General features: G+C 32.1%; 1 protein-coding gene across 27 annotated transcripts in view; it reads left to right on the top strand.

Moving 5' to 3' along the window:
• LOC148283902 (uncharacterized) overlaps positions 1-14,401 on the top strand; it is a 613,230-nt gene that overhangs the window by 216,162 nt on the left and 382,667 nt on the right. The window lies entirely within an intron of this gene.

The following is a 14,401-nucleotide window of genomic DNA, read 5'->3' on the forward strand; positions in this document are numbered from 1 at the left end:
AAAAAAAATCTAATTGAGATCCATAAAAAGCGAATGCTGTTTGTTAACATTGTGAAAAACGAACTATTTTTAAACACAAAAAAGTCATTTTTCAATATTTTTGTGCATGCATTCTCGTCGAATGAAACCCTGGTAGGTCGATGAAAAAAACGTTTATGCGCCTTACTTTTTTTTTTTATAGATTAGATTGAAAATTTAAAAATCTAAGAACAACCGCAGCGCAAAGATCTACATTTTGCTGGGGGAGTTTAGTGATATCACACGTATGGAAGAATTATATATATAAAGATAGGTTTAATGAGTAGTAAAAGTATACAAACATACTTATTCTTACGTATTGTTGGCACATATACATACGCTATATTTGTATAAAAACGATTTTGAGTTTCTTACATTTGATTAGCTAGGCATATATAATTAACTAGTTTTAGTTTTTCTTTTTAATGTTATTGATTTATTAATATAGGACTACTAAAGATAGAAACTCTCCATCTTAGAACAAGCTGTGCCATGTTAGATGGAGACTATCATAAACAGAGAACACTCCGTTTTCATTTTACATGAATTGGTTTTATATAGATTCCCTGTTATTAAGTATGTTTATTATTTTTTTGCAATAAATTTATAAATAAATAAATGAATATAATTGCGAAAAATTGCATGTTGGTGTAGTAAGTGTCCTGACGAAAAGACGGTTAAAAATCGGTAAATGGTTAAACACCAATATTTAATTACGAAAGGTACGAGGTTACCCATTTAAATATCAAGAAAACTCAACTATTTAAACTTGTGACGTCAGGGGCGGTATAATTTCAAAATTACAAAACTTAAAAAAACCATTGCGATGATAATACGATGAATTAAAAACATTTTTTTCATCTTGGTTTGATAGCCTTTTAACAAATAAATACCACAGATGAACTTCCTCAAACAAAAGTTAAAAGTTTTTTTTAATCATACTTTGTGTTGATTTTTTCGGAAAGGTGTAATGAATTACAGGAAAAAATAATAAAAATAAAAATTACACTTGTTTTTCATAAATTCATGAAAACTACTTAATTTTTTTGTTTTACGTCGACCTGTTTTGCGGTTACTAACCTTATCATTTAGAATTATAATAACCTGGAATTGCTCACGTTACCATTTGTATTTGGGCCCCGACTTTACACGGATTTTCTAGCGAGTCGGGGCAAGTTCTCAGGCATGGGTCGTTCCTGATTTATTTATTTATTGTGGATAACTTATATAGCGCCATTTTCGTAATAAAATACCTCAAGGGCGCTTTACATGGTGATTCTACTGTTAAGTTAATTTAATTGAAGCTTTAAATTTGTAATTTGATTAAAATAATTTATTTTGTTGTCACGTGCTACGGATTTATTCAAATGATTTAGAGAACAAGTGGGTTTTAAGTTTTTTCCGAAACATCACTTCACTTTCACAGCCTCGCACCTCTGCTGGGAGAGCATTCCATGCCATAGGGCCTGCGACCGCAAATGCGCGCTCACCAAATTTAGTGCGCTGTTTGCGTAGAGGTATAATAACTTTTCCTCTCGCCGTAGACGTAGCTGATCTAAGCGTGAGACGCCTGTCAGCTAGTTCATCTGGAATGCATAGTTCCCTTAGATATTCCGGAGCCGAGTTGTGCAGTGACTTATACATAAGCCAACAGAGTTTGTATTCGACCCTCTGTGGAAAACGTAGCCAGTGTAGTTCCCGAAGTAGTGGAGTATCACTATAAACCGTGTCTCTGTTGCATATAAATGTATGTACATTGTTATTAATAAATAACCATTTTTATTTATGTTTTAAATTATTCTAAAAAAAAAAAATAATAAAAGGAAGAGATAAAAATTTGTATGTTTAAAATAATAAAGGGAATATTTTAAGAAAAGGACTTCACTAAAAAAATAGTGAATTATAATAATTTATAAACAAATGACATATTGTGTACTACCGCTACCAATGAACAAAATGATTTGCCTACAATCTGTATTGAATGCCGCAACGAGATTTATTTTCGGAATCTCTAAGTTCAGTCATATCACTCCACTACTTCGGGAACTACACTGGCTACGTTTTCCACAGAGAGTCGAATACAAACTCTGTTGGCTTATGTATAAGTCACTGCACAACTCTGCTCCGGAATATCTGAGGGAACTATGCATTCCAGATGAACTAGCTGACAGGCGTCAGCTACGTCTACGGCGAGAGGAAAAGTTATTATACCTCTACGCAAACAGCGCACTAAATTTAGTGAACGCGCATTTGCGGTCGCAGGCCCTATGGCATGGAATGCTCTCCCAGCAGAGGTGCGAGGCTGTGAAAGTGAAGTGATATTTCGGAAAAAAACTTAAAACCCACTTGTTCTCTAAATCATTTGAATAAATCCGTAACATGTGACAACAAAATAAATTGTTTTAATTAAATCACAAATTTAAAAGCTTCAATTAAATTATTTTAACAATAGAATCACTTTGTAAAGCGCCCTTGAGGTATTTTATTACGAAAATAGCGCTATATAAGCTATCCATAATAATAATAATAATAATACAACGGTAACAATGTTATACATCAAAAATTAAAAATGAATTCGTTGAAAAGCTCACGTATTTTGCGGTGAAAATCATTATAAAAATTACGTTACTTCTATATCTAGGGTTATACTCATGGCAATTTTTTATGATCATTCCGGAAGACCATTTTTTTATTATAAAGATGGGTAAGATACTCCCTTAATAAAACATTGCCGAGCAGACGAATTTTCAATTGAAAATCCGTTTGCTCGGGTATGTTTTGATGAAAACCACGAATAAAATGATTTCTTGGAAAATTTTTACTTCTTTTATAGCAGTATAATTTATGTACATGCTGTATTTTTAAGATGTCTGTATGGAATATTTTTCCATTATATATACACAAAAAAAAAATTCACATAAAAAATATGCGAAATAATTCTTGTTCATAATCATTTTGTAAAGTATTCAATTTTCCGTTTTATTAAAATTTCTCGTAAATGCTTTATTTTGTAATATTTTTCCATGTCCGGGTTGAAAAAGAATACAGTTCTCAATACGAAAGGACGTCAGAACCCCCGACGTGTATTCCCGATTCTATAATGGCTTCTTTCAGGTAAAAATCTTGATAAAAGAAATTAAGTTGTGGGTACCGGAAAGTGAGAGACGAGGATGTGTTGTTGTCTACGGCCACAGTGCCCAATGGACCTATATAAGGGCGCGTAACACGTCACTCGCCCTTCTCTGTCTTCACCAGTATTCAAATTCACTCTAAAATATTCGTTGTGTAATCTTTGTGTTTTCGTGTGTAATAAACCAAAAATTGTAAGTAACTTAAATTATTTTATTTATTTATTCATTGATGTTAAATCCGTAAAATCCATTAAATCCATTCATTCATAATATGTTTTACATGAACTAACAAATAGCTACTATCAAGTATAGTATAATAGTGATACCTCTACAGAGTCAAGATTAGTCCGTTTCTTGGTTTAGTGGTTAGCCCTCCATACTTGGGGTCCCTGGTTCGAATCCCGGCGAGGTAAGTTTAAAATATTAATTTAAAAATAGTATTTAAATGTAAGCTATTTTCCTAAAAAAATGCTATTTTCTTTAATACAAGCAAATATTTATATTTGTTTTAAAAAAAAAAAATTGCAGTTTATTTTATTTTTTTATATACTGTTTACTAATGTATACTTTCTTCGGTGTTTTTTGTTCTTTTTTAATATTATGCTATTTTTTGTTGTTTTTTTTTTTCACTGCTTTTATTTTAATTATGTAAAAGGTTCATAGAACAATGTGTATAATACGTGATTTTATTTGTGTTCGTGTTCTTATTGTTGTTAATATGGCAGAGGCGAATCGTGTATAGAAGTGATTATGCGCATCTTATCATTATATTTGACTATCCTTAATAATGTTTTACGGTGACTTTATTTACAGAAAAAAAACACATAATTAATATTTCTTATAAAATATTGCCGTCATTCATATGTTTCTCCAAATTTAAATAAAACTATTAGTTAAGCGCGCCCAGCGCTATCAATGAGCTAATAACCTAGCCAATTACTCCAGCTTATTTCTTTATACAAATAAGTGTATATTATATTTTAAACATATTAAACCCAGTAGCGGGATTTTTTCCTAGAATTAACTTGCATACTAAACAAATTCTTTGAAGACTCTTGATTTGGAAAACAGTATTTCAAATGTAATTTCTTAAGGGCTGTTTTTCTATGAGATGATACTTTTGACATATGATTCGCAACGCACGTGGCGCTCAACGCGGCCGTTTTTGGAATTATTCATTTCTAGAGCAAATCGGCCCGTTGACATTTTAATCGTTACGAGAATACCTAATACTGACAGAATTATAAATTTTAATATAAGTTATGTGTAAAATTAATGGATAATATAGCTACACAATATAATATATCACAAAGTTACGTAGTTTGTGTTGATTTCATAGATTAGAGTTGTTGTATTACACAGAATCATATTTTATTATGTATCTACTATGTAAATACAAACAAACGATATATTTTTATGGCTTACCTATAAATAAAATCACCGTTCGCCACTGGAATATGGAGAGTGGTGTGTGAAGGGTGGTGTATGGAGTTGTGTGTTTAAAAGGTAGTGTTTATGTTATGTGAACTGTTATGCAACGGAATTCAATCCATTGCAACTCAATGCAACGCAACGCAGCGCAACGCAACTAAGCGCAATAAACTACAGTACCTTATAACACGAAGAAAACTGGAGTAAAAGGTTTTTTGATAAAAAAAAAATTCCCCGACGATATACAAATGCGATATTCATATATCATTTTTAAATTAGGGCGTGTTTCAAGGTCTGGTGCTACTTGATTCTTGGCATGCTAAAAGGCATTAAATATGATTTTATTCAAAACTTGATGCTGAAAATTATGATTTACTATTCTTATCGTATCTATCTGTTAGTTTTGTTGAATAAATATTCTTACAGAAGTTCACGTTGATTTCTATTGATGTATTTTATATTGTCTTGTTCCATAGTTTTATTAGACGTAATAAAGAGGACGACCGGCCCTTAAAGTACAGTAAAGATAGGTTGAGAGCGTAAATAAGAAATGCCGTAAAATGAGGAACCATTAATGAGATCGTTTGAGATAATTTGGAAAAGATTTATAGCAATCTTTTCAGAGCATATATGTTTACTGCACCTTTAATTTTATTGTTTTTATTTACGCTCGAGGTTTATTGTCCTGCACTAGACTAGTAATAGGTTTATTAACATTGTTGTTCTTCGTATAAAACTGTCATGAAATCTTAACCTGCTTAGTTAAGTAATTTTGACGACTTTTTGTCGGTTTGGGACCCAGTGTTCATTTAAATTCAGAATCAAACGCGGAGTGTTTAAGATTAGATTCACCGTGAGGACATGAAAAATAATTGTAATTTTTCTCAAGCCTGGTGTTCAGTGTTGTAATGTATCGCTGTAATTGGTTCCTGGCCTCTTGTTTATGAAAATTATATAAAAAAACATATCTTCTTCTTCACGTGCTATGCAGGTCTCCCAACGTTGTTAATCACCTGGTAGAAAGCTCACCTGTTCTAAGCAATGCAAAGTGCCTCCTCTACAGTTCTTATTCTGGTCCATTAATGGATGTTTCGAAGCCAGAAAAGCCGTTTTCTTTTGACCCCTCTACGTCTCTCGACCTTAGTTTTCAATGTTGATGTATGACTTATTTATCACCTCTTAACACATGTAATCTTTTCTTTTTTATTTGACTTTACGTAATGCATCATTTTTATTTATCATATCGGTCCAAGATATTCAACATTCTAAGGTGGATCCATATTACAAACCCTTGAGGGCGGTTTAAAATATTAATTCCAAAAAGAGTCCACGCCTTCATACCGTTCAGTAAAACCAACCATATATATACGAGGGTTGTTACTTAAGTTTTGAGATTATGACAACACCAGTGTGAATATGTCAAATCTAAAATTGTCATCGTAAAGTTTGCCATTTTTAATGGTGAACGTACTCAAAACGTTTTGTCACACGAGTGATATTTTTTGTTGTTTACAAATACTCGAAAAATTAATTTAGTTATAAATGGAACTAAATCGTGAACATTTTCGTGCGATGATTTTTAATGACTTTCGACGTGAATTCAACCAACAACAGTATGCCGATCAACTCGCTGCGACTTTAAGTGATAAAACTCTATCTCAGGCCATAGTGTTTCGCTGTTTTTATGAATTCAATCGTGCACTTCGCTACAGGATGAATTTCGTAAAGGTCGTGCCAAATCGGTTGTTGTGCCAAAATCGATGCTTTGCGTGAACTGATATTGCTAGATCATCATTTAAGTTTATTTATTCATATATATGTACATTACAAAATGGAATATCTTAATTCACACATATAGAAATAATTAAAATAGTAAGGTAAAATTAGGGATATATAAAAAAAACACATAAGTATACATAATATGCAGAGAATAATATGTTAAAAAAGAAAGAGAATCTTGTAACGAAAAACTCCCTCAGAGACGTAAAAATTTCAATGTCCAAAGTGATATTGTTCAACATTAAGATAGCTCTTTCAACAGGCATAACCATTGGCAGGTTGGTCCTATATATTGAAATGTGAAACAGTCTATGCTGACGCTGTCTAAGGTAATTATCCGGAACATAAAAGCTAATGCTCCGCATAATTTCAAGGTTGTCAATAATACCGCGCAACAATCGAAAGAAGTGCGTTGTTAAATACACATTCATTATAGTCTTTAAACTGCTATAACCAAGCATACCCTGAAAGAACTCAGTAGGATAAATCCATGGATAAAATCCGCCCTTCCCTCATGAAGAGAAACAGAAAATAATTCTTCCGAACCTTCTCCACCATAAGAGAGTACTTCAACTCACGCGGTCCCCAAATCATCGAGCCACTCTTGAGTCTACTTTGCACCAACGAGTTATAAAGGATTCTCAGTACTCGTGTACTTTTGAAAACTCTGGCAGTACGCAAAACGAATCCTAACATCTTCAACGAACTACTACAAACTGTTTCGATCTGATAATGAAATTTCAGGTAACTCACAAAAGTGATGCCTAGATCTTTAACCTTCTGTATATATAATGTGGATGTCGAGAATATAAAGCATTGTAAAGCAGGCAAGCGTGGTTAAGGCTATCAGGAGGCATTCGGGGTATATGACTCAGCCAGCCGTACTACCGCCACTTGATAGAAGAAACAGAATTCAAATTGTTTTTGATATTAACATTTAATAACTTCAAATTTTAAAAGGTGTCAACATTATCATGTGTTCGATATGAGTCTGTTAAAAGAAAACTTTGAAGGTTAAATTTTGTAAATATCCATGAAGATTCAAACTCACCCAAAATATTGTTCAGAAAACTTTATTCTGACATTCCCAAATAATCTTATTGAAATTTTCCCCAGTGTGTTGGTTATTTTTTTCGTAAAAAATACGCAAAATATTTTTATTAAAATGAGAAGTCACGATGGAATGTCAGTCTTGAAGAAAATATTTTAAATATTGGCCTCCCCTTATATTGAAAAGCGGAAATGGGAGTTTTGTACTTTCAATAAGTAATTGTCAGCTATTCTTTTGGATTTCATAGAAATATAAAATTGGCCCTCTATCACTTAACATGGTGACAGGATGGTGTGATTTTATATTAATTTGGCTTCAGTAGTCATAATATTTTGAACGAAAATAGGAAGTAAATATCAATAACTTTACAAAAGTAAATGTTCTGTTTCTAGGTGGAATGGAAAATACTGTTATTTGTGTAAAATAAAACCATAACCTTGGACGAATTATTTTTAAATTGATGCGTACTCTCAGGAGAAAACCCGAAAAAAAAAATCGAGTTAAGATGATTCTGCCTCGTAGTGTATTGGGGCGTTCACCTAGTATGCTTGAGGTCCCGGGTTCGATTGTTGGCAAAGGCGGTATGAAATATTGGCTTTAAGGGTGGTTTCAGAATACTTTGTTGTCCTGCATTTCTTTCTATAATAGAAGATATATATGCATTTGAAATTGTATGGACAAATAACTTCAAATGATATCGACCATGTTTTGAGTCTGTTTAAATTTTTGTAGACAAGGACTGGATTCAGCCCCCTAGGGAGCTGTTAATATTAACACACTCAAACGGAGAAGAAGAACTTTTTGGAGAAGATAATGTAGAAGTCTAGGCAATAACAATAAAGGGTTCAGATCTTGAACTTCACAAACGTCAACAGATAGAAGAAGTAAAAAATATAGGCAGAATGGTGAATGTTACACAGTGTGTAAAGTGGCCACATAAAACAGCCAATACCAGGTTAAAAGCTCTTTGGATGCCTAGACTTCTATATTACCTTCTCTAAAAAGTTCTTTTTCTCTGTCGTAATATGCTCAAATGATATGTTTTTTAGTACATATCTTTGTTGAATTACCCTATTATATAAAATAAAATAATCTTTACCATTTTGTTTTACTTTAGGTACTCATCTTTGCATTCAGAAAAAAATGGACAAAACTCATGTCAACGCCTAGTACATACACTGTCGCCTATACGACCTTACATTTTCTTTAAAAATACATTTATTAATTTGTTTATATTTTTTTCTTGGAAGTGGTTTAATTGCATTAGGAAATTATTCCTTATTTCATCTGAAACGTAAGACTGAGCATCTTATTTTTCACGTAGCAAAATTGACTGGCTGCAATTAATGTTCCAATGCACTACTCTATTGTGTGTGAATAGAAAAATAATGATGAAATAAATAAATAATGCTTTCACTATATTCGTATTGTCAACTATATTGTTAACGTTCCTTAAAATATACAGATAGCATATCTGTTGCAAGATGGCGAAAAAAGATATATGTTACTTTTTACAAATTTAGAAAAAGAGAAATTTCAAAGTTTGATGGGTTTTGAAAAATCAGAATGAAGAAGTTCAGTGGTACGGAAAATAAAAATTATGTTTTCTTACGTGCGGGGAAAATCACATCATTTAATTGTACAGCGAAGTTTAATACTCTAAAAATGATTTTAATAAAAACTTTTTCTTCTAAATCAACCAACGATAGTGTTGTGATAAATTTCCGGTTTCCGGTAAGCTAACCCACCGAACAGGATAACTCACCGTCACGCGTGGAATTATATAAGAAATTACGAAACCTAAAAAAATCATTGCGATGATAATACGTAAAATAAAAAATTTAGAAAGTTTGCTTTGTTTGATTTTATTATTACAGTCTATTATTTTTTTTAAAAACACCTGAATTTCTTCATTTTAGTTAGAAAACCTATAATAGTGTCAGTAGATGCATTGATTATAGTTTATCCAGGATTTATTTTCCTATGGCGTATTATTTAAATAAAATGCTAAAAAAATGCTGAAAAATCTTGTGATACATATTAAATACAAATATATGTAGGATTTATCTTCCATTAGTTTTGAAAATATCAAGTATTATTTGCTTTATTTTGATTAGATTGTTATATCAAAGTATGTAATGTTAATTCTTATTTTTGGATTGTCATTTTTAAATTGTTTACGTTGTGTTATATGTAATTATTCATTATTTTAGTTTACTTTATATTTAATTACAATATTTTGAGTTTGTCTAAATGTTTGTATTAAAAAAACTGGATTTCACCCCTTAGGGAGTCATTAAGATTAATAAATTACAACAGTGATAGAGAACATTTAAGAGAAGGGAATATTTTAGTATGGGCATTGACAGGGGTAATGACCTGTCATTGGTTGTTTTATGTGGCTAATTTAACCAGCGAATGACAGATCATAAGCCCTGTAAATGTCTAGACTTCTATATTCCCTTGTCTTAAATGTTTTCATCACTGTTGTAATTTGTTATATTTTATTAACTTTCATGGCTTAAAACGGGCACAGCCTAAAAAGCCATAATAAATGAGTGAATTCGTATTCAAATGTAATTTAAAATGAACAAATAACATCAAATTGCCTAAAACTGACATATCATATCATATTTCAACAGATATTGTATTCGTATTGGTTAATCGATTTTTAAACTTCTCTCGAGCAGAGCGTGACGCATTACTTGGGATCATTTCTCCAAATTTGAGTTTATCGCTTTTTAGAATTCGCACTTAATTATTCAATATATCGAGGAGCACCTATAGAAACAGCGGTGGAATCCCACGCATCTATAAATATGTAAATTTCACCAATACGAAATTGAATTGTCTTATGTCTTCTGGTACCCGCGTCAGCGAAAACGTGTAACTGAGTAATTTACTATTCGATTATCCTTCCTTGTCGAAGTAAATAACGAAACCATAATAAACGTAAAGTATATTGGCGTTGTTGGCTGACTCAAAACATGGAACGATATTTTTCTAAATATTTACGACCATGACCGTAAAATTATTTCAAAAAGGTGTTTATATTTATTTATTTATATTTGGATAATTTATATAGCGCCGTTTTTGTGAAAATCACCTCAAGGGCGCTGTACAATAAATAAATAAATATCCCACTACGTCTTGCAGCTACAGAGCGCATGGACGGTTGGGATTTTTATGCAAAAAAGATGGAGCTTTCATCACTATGAAATACAAAAAAATATGTTACAAAGAGGATGCGTGGTCTGACTTTTTATTATTCAAACGTATTCCAGTAGTGTCTTCCTGGATTGTAGCACTAGAGCGATGATTTTTTACACAATATAAATATCCACCAGCCAGTTGGCCTCGTGGTGTAATTGTCAGCGCGTTTGCCTACCGTACAAGAGGTCTCGGGTTCGATTCCCGCCATGGTTGATATGAAATATTTATTTCAACTTTTCCCACTAGAATATTTTTTAGTCCCTGGACTGGTACCTGATGTGTAAAATTGATAATCTTACCTTCATGTAACAAAAATGATCACGATACGCTGTGATTGGTGTACCGATGCAGTGCCCTATGCACCATTAGGTGTGGATGATGATGATGATATATCCCTATAATTTGTTTTTTGAGAAACTGTCTTTTATAGGAGTTAAGATCATTCAAAACCCCTTAAAAGTTGTTTTGTTTTATCTGCCGTCTTTGGATGTACGTTAAACAAATATAATGATAATTATTTTTGAATAAAGTGAATCCTGACGCCACAGAACATTTCTTTTTGATACCTTTTCTTTAAAAAAAATCTATATCGGTTAAGGTGTTTTGGAAATGAAATGAACGAAGTAGACGAAATGGACGAAATGTACAAAATTGACGAAATAGACGAAATGGACGAAATGGATGAAATGGACGAAATGGATGAAATGGACGAAATGGATGAAATGGACGAAATGGATGAAATGGACGAAATGGATGAAATGGACGAAACGGACAAAATGGATGAAATGGACGAAATGGACAAAATGGATGAAATGGACAAAATGGATGAAATGGACGATACGGACAGAATGGACGAAATGGACGAAATGGACGAAACGGACGAAATGGACGAAATGGACGAAATGGATGAAACGGATAAAATAAATAAAATGGAAAGGAATTTGGAAATACGAGACTTTGATTTTGTTGATTTTAGTTAGGAATAATAAGTCCAACGTGCAGTTGTCTTTTTCGCGCAGTATTTGGGCAGCATCCGCGAGAGACTGACAGAAAAACTACTTAAATACCTAATCATCAAACCCCTCCACCACTGAGTATTCTCTTGAAGAGCAGAATCTGAGATGAATAACTTTCAGTTAGAGTCCAGGCGGATGAAGATTACAGGTTTCTGTGTGAAGTAGATCCATAACCCTGGAAAAGTGTTTTTGACTTGATGATTACTCTCAAGGAAAAATCCGGAAAAAGGAAATCGACTGGATATAAGTCTGCCTCTTGTGTAGTGGTTGGTGTCTTCGCTTAACATTCTTAAGGTTCTGGGTTCGATACCTGATAGGGTGGACGTGAAACATTGACATTAAAGGTAGTTTAAACTGCAATACTTAATTGCTTTAGGACTAGTACGTTAAGCGTTGGACTTATCACCTTGTCTTAATTTAACAGATGAATGAAATACGTTGCATTAGGTTCATCAACGTAGTGCCTTGTACACCACTGAGTTTGGAAAGTAGAATTATAATAACAATGAATTAAAATAGAAAAAAGCCCTATAAAAGTTATCTTTAAGGTACCAATATAATGTTTAATTTATTATAGAATTAAATAACTTTTTTCTTTTAAATCTGTAGATTGAGAGTATATAGGCATATTAGATTCTGATTCAATCAATTTGAAGTATTTTTAAAATTTATTTATATGAACATTAACATTATTTTGCTTAACATATTTGGAGATGGACATTGTCACCTCTCTGCTCAGGGCCATAATTTTATTGATTAGGTCTCACCGACGAAAAAGCCTCATTTCCACTTTAAAATCTCAACCACTGTTTTCGAAGGGATAAGTTTTTCCCAAATGAGTTTTTTGATAATCCGCTTATGACGATCGGAAACAAATTTTATAAACGTTTAACAAATTTACCCATACAGTGCCTACGTTTGTTGAAAACAAAACTCTGGTATTTTCCCATAATATAGAACCCTTTCTACCAACCGCCTTAGTAAGGCGGACAGAATAACAATGGTCTAACTCCATAATGAGAATAAAAGCCTCATGATTCTCTTTGCAATTAATTTCTCCGTCGCAAGATATATGCAGGCCATTTTGTACCAAAATTAATTTGAACGTTTTTCAAAAATACTTTCAGTAAAATAAAATTCATGAAGTTTCAGTTTATATGAAATAATACAGAAGATTTACATGCTTATGTGAAAAATTATACTTACAATTTAAAAAATCAATTCCATTTTTTCCCTTACTTTATTTGCCTGTTCCCATTGAATCGACATTGAATTATACAAGTACACATTTTGGTAGTAGCATGTTTGTATCTAATTTGTTTTTCTAGCATAAGTTTTGTTTTTTTTTTTACATAAATTACATCTTCTATTTTGTTTGTTGGTTTGAAAGAAATTGCTATTCTTTAACTCTTAAAAGACTGTGATAAATAATCCCTTTGCGCGCGGTGATGTAACATCGTGTTACCACTAGTAAAAGACGGAATAATTTAAAGTTCAAAAATTGAAAAAAAAAAACATGGAGACATACTGTTTAATAATTCCTTTTCCATTATTTGTGCAAATAAACATAAAATTTAGCCCTGTTATAGTAAAATAAATTAATAATCATAAATACGCCGCTCAGATTACGCGCGTGCGTTTCCCATCACTGTTATCAACCGGCTGAAATCTGAATCTATTTTACACTTTACTTACTTTTGTTTTTGTCTCTTTCACACTAACACCTGCCATAGAACAGCGTTTCTGTCTTCCTTGTGATGAGTTCTATCTTCGTGCTCTTTCTTATACATAGGTACGTGTTGCTGAATTAGCGGACACTCTTTTTTCGCGTAGCGAGGATAAATATTTTTTTTGTATTAACATCCAGCATAGTTGTACAAAATTCACTTTCCAAACCCGGTGTGAAAATGTCCATTTGAAGATTACAAAAAATACGAATTCATCATTTAAAAAAATAAGAGAGATATATTAAGTCTGGTGTCTTATGTCGACTAGTGTGACATCACAGCCACACAAGAGTTGATAAGCTCGCTATTAAAGTTAAATAATAAAAAAAATATATTCAGACATATGATACCATAAAAGTTAATGTTACGCAGTTTGCAAAGTGATCACTTCCTAGGCACTGTTAGGGCGTAAGCGTTGAAAGTATAAACGTAGGAATTTTTCATGATTATAATGAAATACTTATAAGTTTTTTTAAATAACCGTGTAGTATTTTAATGTTTAAATTTACCGACTAAAATGAAAGAAATTTTATGTTTTAAGACATATTCTTTTGAAAATATGATTGGTTTAGAATAAGTTCGGAAGAATTTCCTTTATTAGTATTTTTTAAGCTTCATTTCTTCAAAATGGCGTTTATTTCTTACATTGGTAGGTTTATGAAACGGAATCCCACAAAGCAAACGATTATTTGGACACGAATTACATTTATTATTTAATATTGATTATGTGTAATGCATCCAAATGTCACTAATACAAATAAAAATATAAATTTGGATTTTTATTAGTGGACTTAAACCGCTGCTATTCTCAACGCCTTAAATATTTTTTTCCTATATTTTCTTTAGGAAACCAGAGACTGTTCGTCTTGAGATTCGGTCACGTTCTGGAATATTTTTTGTCTTTCTATGTCTGTCTGGCTAGTTAAATAAAGGGAGGGAGATAACCCCAAGGCTAAGATGATAAAACAACAGTTTATTGGTGAAACATTCTCTTTACTGAAGCCAATATTGATAACAAAACTATATACATAGATT

Source organism: Micrasema longulum, unplaced genomic scaffold (genome assembly GCF_059751315.1).
Source record: "Micrasema longulum isolate JH-2025_06_02 unplaced genomic scaffold, ASM5975131v1 h1tg000179l, whole genome shotgun sequence".
In the NCBI taxonomy this organism is placed as follows: domain Eukaryota; kingdom Metazoa; phylum Arthropoda; class Insecta; order Trichoptera; family Brachycentridae; genus Micrasema; species Micrasema longulum.